Source organism: Artemia franciscana, chromosome 21, assembly GCF_032884065.1.
Source record: "Artemia franciscana chromosome 21, ASM3288406v1, whole genome shotgun sequence".
In the NCBI taxonomy this organism is placed as follows: Eukaryota; Metazoa; Arthropoda; class Branchiopoda; order Anostraca; family Artemiidae; genus Artemia; species Artemia franciscana.
In genome coordinates, this window is record NC_088883.1 from 26,870,138 (window position 1) to 26,876,137 (window position 6,000).

At 32.2% G+C, this 6,000-nt stretch overlaps 1 protein-coding gene across 1 annotated transcript in view; it reads left to right on the forward strand.

Annotated features, from left to right (window-relative positions):
- Nucleotides 1–5,786, forward strand: part of LOC136040627 (protein patched homolog 3-like) — a gene marked incomplete in the record, with an annotated part of 148,648 nt that extends 142,862 nt beyond the window's left edge. Inside the window, 1 exon segment of the mRNA XM_065724903.1 lies at nt 2,498–5,786.
- Between the last annotated feature and the right edge of the window lie 214 nt (nt 5,787–6,000).

Below are 6,000 nucleotides of genomic sequence, written 5' to 3' on the forward strand. Positions count from 1 at the left end.
TAGTCCATTCTGAACATGTGTCTTATGTGTTGTATAGCTTTAGTATACCGTGCTTCATTTTGTTAGTAAAATTATGATTTGACTAGTGCACTTACTAACACAGCTATCTTTGTCTTTTTCCTCACTCTTATCTTTCTTCTCTATAATCATTTAACTTTGCCATTTTGTTTTTCCGCATGTGTAATACAGGTATGACGTTAAAATCTTGGTATGATGTCAAGTATGACGTCATGATTCTTTCCAACAGTTGAGGCTAAGATTTGGCTTGCATATAATGCTACAGAACATTTTCAACAAATTACACTGACAAGCTTTAGAAATCAGTCAGGTGTTAGTAAAATTATGATTTAATTAGTACACTTACTAACACAGTTGTCTTTGTCTTTTCACTCACTTTTATCTTTCTTCTCTATCATCATTTAACTTTTTGAGGGGGCGCCCATTTTCTTCGACAGGGTGTACATTTCATAACGCCACGTGTACCACACAATTTTGCCACTTGCGGCACAGCTACCACCACGATTTGCACAGTTTCCACTATTGCTTGGCACACTTCCATAACGCTTGGTACGTGGCACCTGTCGTACGGGATATCTGAAAGGAGAGGTGGGCACCCCTCTCCTTTATATATGTACCTTACCAAGTACATCTTCGCTTTTCTTTTTTTCCTTGCTTTTCTTTTCTGTGCATATTGCTTTCTATTGCCTAAAATTCCCCTTTTTAAAGCAATTCTTTTTTACCGAATTTATTCTTCATAATTCAAAGCTTAACTGATTACTTTTCAATATAATCCTTTGAATTTCACAAACTATAGGCTATTCCCGAGAGTGGAAACTGGCGCTAATCACCAACGCCATCTAGCGTTTGGCATTTTTTGCCTAGCCTAAATTTCTGTTTGCCTATTATTTCAGGCACTGAAAGTGTGAGGAGGGGTAAGGCGAGCAAAAATTTACCGCCAATAGCCCTACCGTCTTGAAGTTAACTACCCTATTTATCCTGCCAAGATTCTCCCAGACAAACCTAGGCATACTTTGTGACAACTCGATTTTGACTTAAAATAATTCTTTAAATTAAAATATGACTAATTAATTATCAATCACTAAGAAATTTTAGCTTAATCCTATAGCATTCCGAATTCATTGTACCAATGATCAAATTTTCTTTGAAATTGTCTACTTTTTACTTTTAAATTTATACTTTTTAAGTTTGATTTTTTATTGAAATTTATACTTTTACATAGAGATTCTTATATAGAAATTTGTACTTTTTAGTGAACACCAGTGCTATTATTTCTTTATCTTAGTTTTTTTTATATCCTTTTTATCCTTTTATTTAATCGTTTTAGCATTTATCTTATTATTATTATTATTATTATTATTATGAATTTTTTCACCCAAACTATATAAAGGTATAAAACGGGGAGCAATAAATAGACAAATCCTGTGTTAAACCGCCAAAGAATTATTTGTCTAAATAGAACATAAAATGTTACCAATGCTTTGTTGACTTAGCTATTGACTGACTTTGATTAAGGAAGTACTATGGCCCCATAGGCCCCCGGAGACTTGCTCTCAAGAAGAACATAAAGTTGAATTTATTTACTATTTTAGAACAACATGATTTATGTTTGGGAGAAAAACGTGACTCAAAATTTTATCTCCCCCCCCCCTCTCAAAATAATTTTGTTGCTTCTTAACGTAAATGCTTTTTGAGACCACACTGACTAAGCCTGACCAATTGGAAAAATATTGAGGAAAAAAACAAGGATGATTCTAGCTAGTCAAAAAAAAGGAAGAATAATATGAAAATGTTTAAAGCAAGACCTTCCCTCAATCGTCCTCAGTGCAAAAAAAAGGAAGTATATAAAGAACAATAAAAACAAGACAAAATTCAAAACAAACATAGAAGATAAAGAAGCATCTTTTATTTTAGTGTTGCGTTTTCAAGGTCTGCCTTGTCCATATTTTATTAAATAAGTGTTATCGTCATTTATTAAATTTTAACTATAAATATTCTCATACTATCCTTCTTTTATCATTGGCTAAAAAAAAATCGCCGTTCCAAAGCAAAAATTGTACTTCCGTTACAGTAGGATCATGAATGAGAGATAATTTTCCAATACTTACCTGTTTGGAATGTGCTTTAATACCATTGGTTTGTTTTGGTGACGTATTTTTGAAAGGCAACCACATTATCATTTATCTCTTAAGACAAAGTCTTTTTAGAATTGGCTTAACTAATGCTGAGAAACAAATCTACATAGACAAGGAAATATAAGATATGAAAAGACAAGTAACTCCGTCTTTTTAAATCCGATTAATTCTTTTCTGAGAAATATCCAGCCACTAAATATATATATATATGTATGTATATATATATATATATATATATATATATATATATATATATATATATATATATATATATATATATATATATATATATATATATATATATATATATATATATATATATATATACATTTTTCTTTTTTTAGGGAAGATCACTTGAAAACAAATGGACAACTTCAGTAATACAGAAATTATCGCTATCTTTTTCAATGAAGAAAACATCTGCAGTTTGAGTCACACGCAATCTTCAATTGAGAAAGTCATATAGGAAAAATTGTGACAATTTTTCTTAAGGCCCATCCCCATTTAGCTATTGTTATATTGACGCAACTTTACGTATTTTGTTTTTTTGCAATAATCTCTTTAACAAATTCTGGTGTTTTTAAAGCAAAAAATATGCCGAAGAAAAGTTGCGATTCTTGTAGTTTTGTTCGAGAGGGCAACCATTTTTAGTAAAAGTGCAAATACCGACAACCTAAAAATATGTTTGTTTTGAAATTAATTAATTTAAAAAAAAGACATAATAAGTGGTACTCATACTTCCTTATAAAGGGTATAGATTCCTCTTCCACAGGATGGGTTGAAATCCCGCATCCTTCTGGTAAAATTCAATATTTAATCCGCTTATTTTTTTTATTTTTTTGCGCGCGCGTGTTTCTGCGGCACAAATGGTAAATGATGATTCGTGAAAATTCTGCTGCGGGTATCGGGATATTTCTGAAACTCGTAGATGACCTATCTAGGGCCAAACGAAAAGTATGTTGTCTCCGAAAGGGGGGAGAGGTCATAAGGAAGGGTTTAAAGGTAATTAGAACTTCACGGGAGGGGTTAAAAGTTAAGCTTGAAATAGGTATGAGGAGCGTGCGCAGCTCTGTTGGCCTCAGGCGGTTTGGTGCTGCAGTGAATTGTTAGTATTGGTATATAGTAGTAGTAGTTGTAGGATATTTGCCTGTTTTTAATGTAAATAAGAATCTTTATTTTCTTCAAGTGAGCATGTTTGTATTCCTAATTTTTATAGATTGTTTATCAAAGACAAGCTTCACACTGTAGTGATGCCACGTGAAGTTTATGTGAAGTTGCTCCAACAGTTGTCAAAAAATACGTTAAGGCGTTATTACATGCGGAATTGTTGTAACTGTAATGAAACTATATCACGAGCTTCAAATTAATGGGTGTTGCGAGGCCGTATGTTGCGGTGTTGTGAGGTCTTATTCAATACAACGTTTCCTGAACTATGGTTAAGCTGCTTGAAGTTTATGCGTCGTCGTTGAGACGTTTTTGTAGGGAACCCTATGTGACTTAAATTTATTCAAAGTTACTGCAAATATAGTGAAGTTACATAAAGGCTTTATTTTGTGCTAAATCTTAACACTTTAGTGATGCCGCTTAAAGGCTTTAATTAAAAATTAAAATGTTGGAAATTAAAAGGCTTTAATTAAAAAGGCTGCAAAACTGTTGGAAAGTAGTGAAGACACATCGAGTGGCGCGATTCCCCTTTAGATGTAGAATTTTTTTTATGATTTCATTGAAAATAACTTTTTTTTTATATTAAACCTTTTTTTATGATTTCGCTGAAAATAACTTGTTTTTTGGTCCTTTTTTTAGTTGAAAATATTATATAAAAAACGAAAAAATAAACTACCCTCCCTAATTTTTGTGAATAGACGCCACCGACGACATTAAACCTTCAATTTGTGCAAAGTTTATGGAACTACTATGTATGCCTTTTCTGTGAATATTTTTTTGAATTTTCTGGTTTCAAAGTTATTTGTATTTTTCACATGTTTTCTTTAAGAAGTACCAAAAGTCATTTTGGCGGCACATTCAAACATTTAAATTTAGCAGTTTAATGGTTGTAATGTTTTAACAATCCTTTCTTTTTCTTTAATTTTATTTAACGTCTCTTTTAATGTTGATGGAATATGTGCGCAAAGATTTTTTTTTTTTTATTGCTGATGGAATATATGACGCAAAGATATTTTTTCATCTTCAGATTACCAAGATCAGTTTTTAAGATGGGGTGAGCGAAGGCCATTGTAGATCTATTTAAAAAAAAAAAAAAAAAAACAGAACTTAAGTAAAGTCGTATTAAAAACAGGTTTCTCTGGGGAGGGGGAGATGATACTGGTAAAATTTGAAATTTTGTATAACCGAAAAACTAATTTTCAGAGCTTTTTTGTTTTAGATTTTTTTTTTCAAAACTTAAAGAAAAATCCTAAAACCTTTTGTGTCTGTTCCTACCAAGTTTATGGCAATAGTGACTTCTTAAGGAAAACTCTAAGGTTGTGACGAAGAGGTTTTGGGAAGGAAGACGATATTTTCACAATTTAATTTTTTTTTAATTCTTGAAGTGGAAAGTCACTTTTATGGTAAGAGAGGGGGGGGGGGTCTAACACCATTTAATTAAAAAAAAATTCGTTTCAGCACTCTTTGTAGTAGGAGCTCTAGGGGGAGTATGGAAGGAGGCGTATAAAGAAGCTTTACAAGACACAAAAAAAAATATGTTTATGGGTATTTTTGTTATTTCTTTCACGGGTCTGACCTAAATTTCAGAGGAGGAGGGGCAAACTAAGTACACCCCTGGATACGATCTTGGCTAAATTATGTAAATATATCTTTGGAAATATATCCATCGAAGAAGACTCATGATCTGTATTAGGAGTTCAACAGGACGTTATAATGTATTGTAAATCCGTTGTTTCAGCCTATTAAATTTTAGTTATTGCAAATATAATTTTAGTTTTAGACATTCCCTATGCCCGAATTTGTGATTTTTATTGTTATTAGCTTTTTGAAAATCCTTACGAGCTTTATTTTGTTCTTTTTTTTATTATTGTATATTTTTACTAAATTGTCCTTTTGACTTGTTGTTCTATATGCAATTGTGCTGAATACATTAAGGCAGTTTTGGAATGAAGCACAAAGTAAAATTGCCTTAGTTTTGGCTGTTATTGGTCCTTGAAAAAAATTACTAATTTGCTAAAATGATTAACTAAGAAAATTACCAAAATGTCCAACAGCTGAAGCCGTGAATTAATTTTTGAGGTTTGGCCAAAACCATCATTTCGTTTCAGGTTTTAAAACTTTAATCTTGAATGTTTTTAAATACTCTATTTTTGTCTTTTATACCTAAAACGGGCCAGAAAAGTCCAAAAATTCTAGCCCAGAACAGTCCAACTAGGCCATGAAAAAAAAAAATCTACAAGAAAAACGATACTAGAAAGAGAAAACGAAAAGCTAGGGATGATTCGATCAAAGCGGCCATCCTGGCTCTCGTTTGAAAAGTATTTATTTATTATACTGGGTGTATATTGTGTATTACTTTATTATATTGGGTATATACCGGGTATATCCTTGTTTACAGGAAGTTATTTTTGTTTTCGAAGCGCGATCTTACTTTTTTACGTTTTTGTAATAAAAATCGATTCGAACAAAGCAATCTATTATTCAATTGAAGGTCTTCGGTTCAAATTGTGCTTTCAGCAAGCGAAAATTTGGCGCTCCGCTCCCTCGCTTGGGCCAGTGTCAAGCTCAGCCCTCTGAGATTTAGATTGACGTCACCTCTTGCCTAATCACCCCATGCAACGTTCCCAAGTATGCTCTTACTTAACCCTTAGAAATTAATATACAATCGAGAACCAATCATACA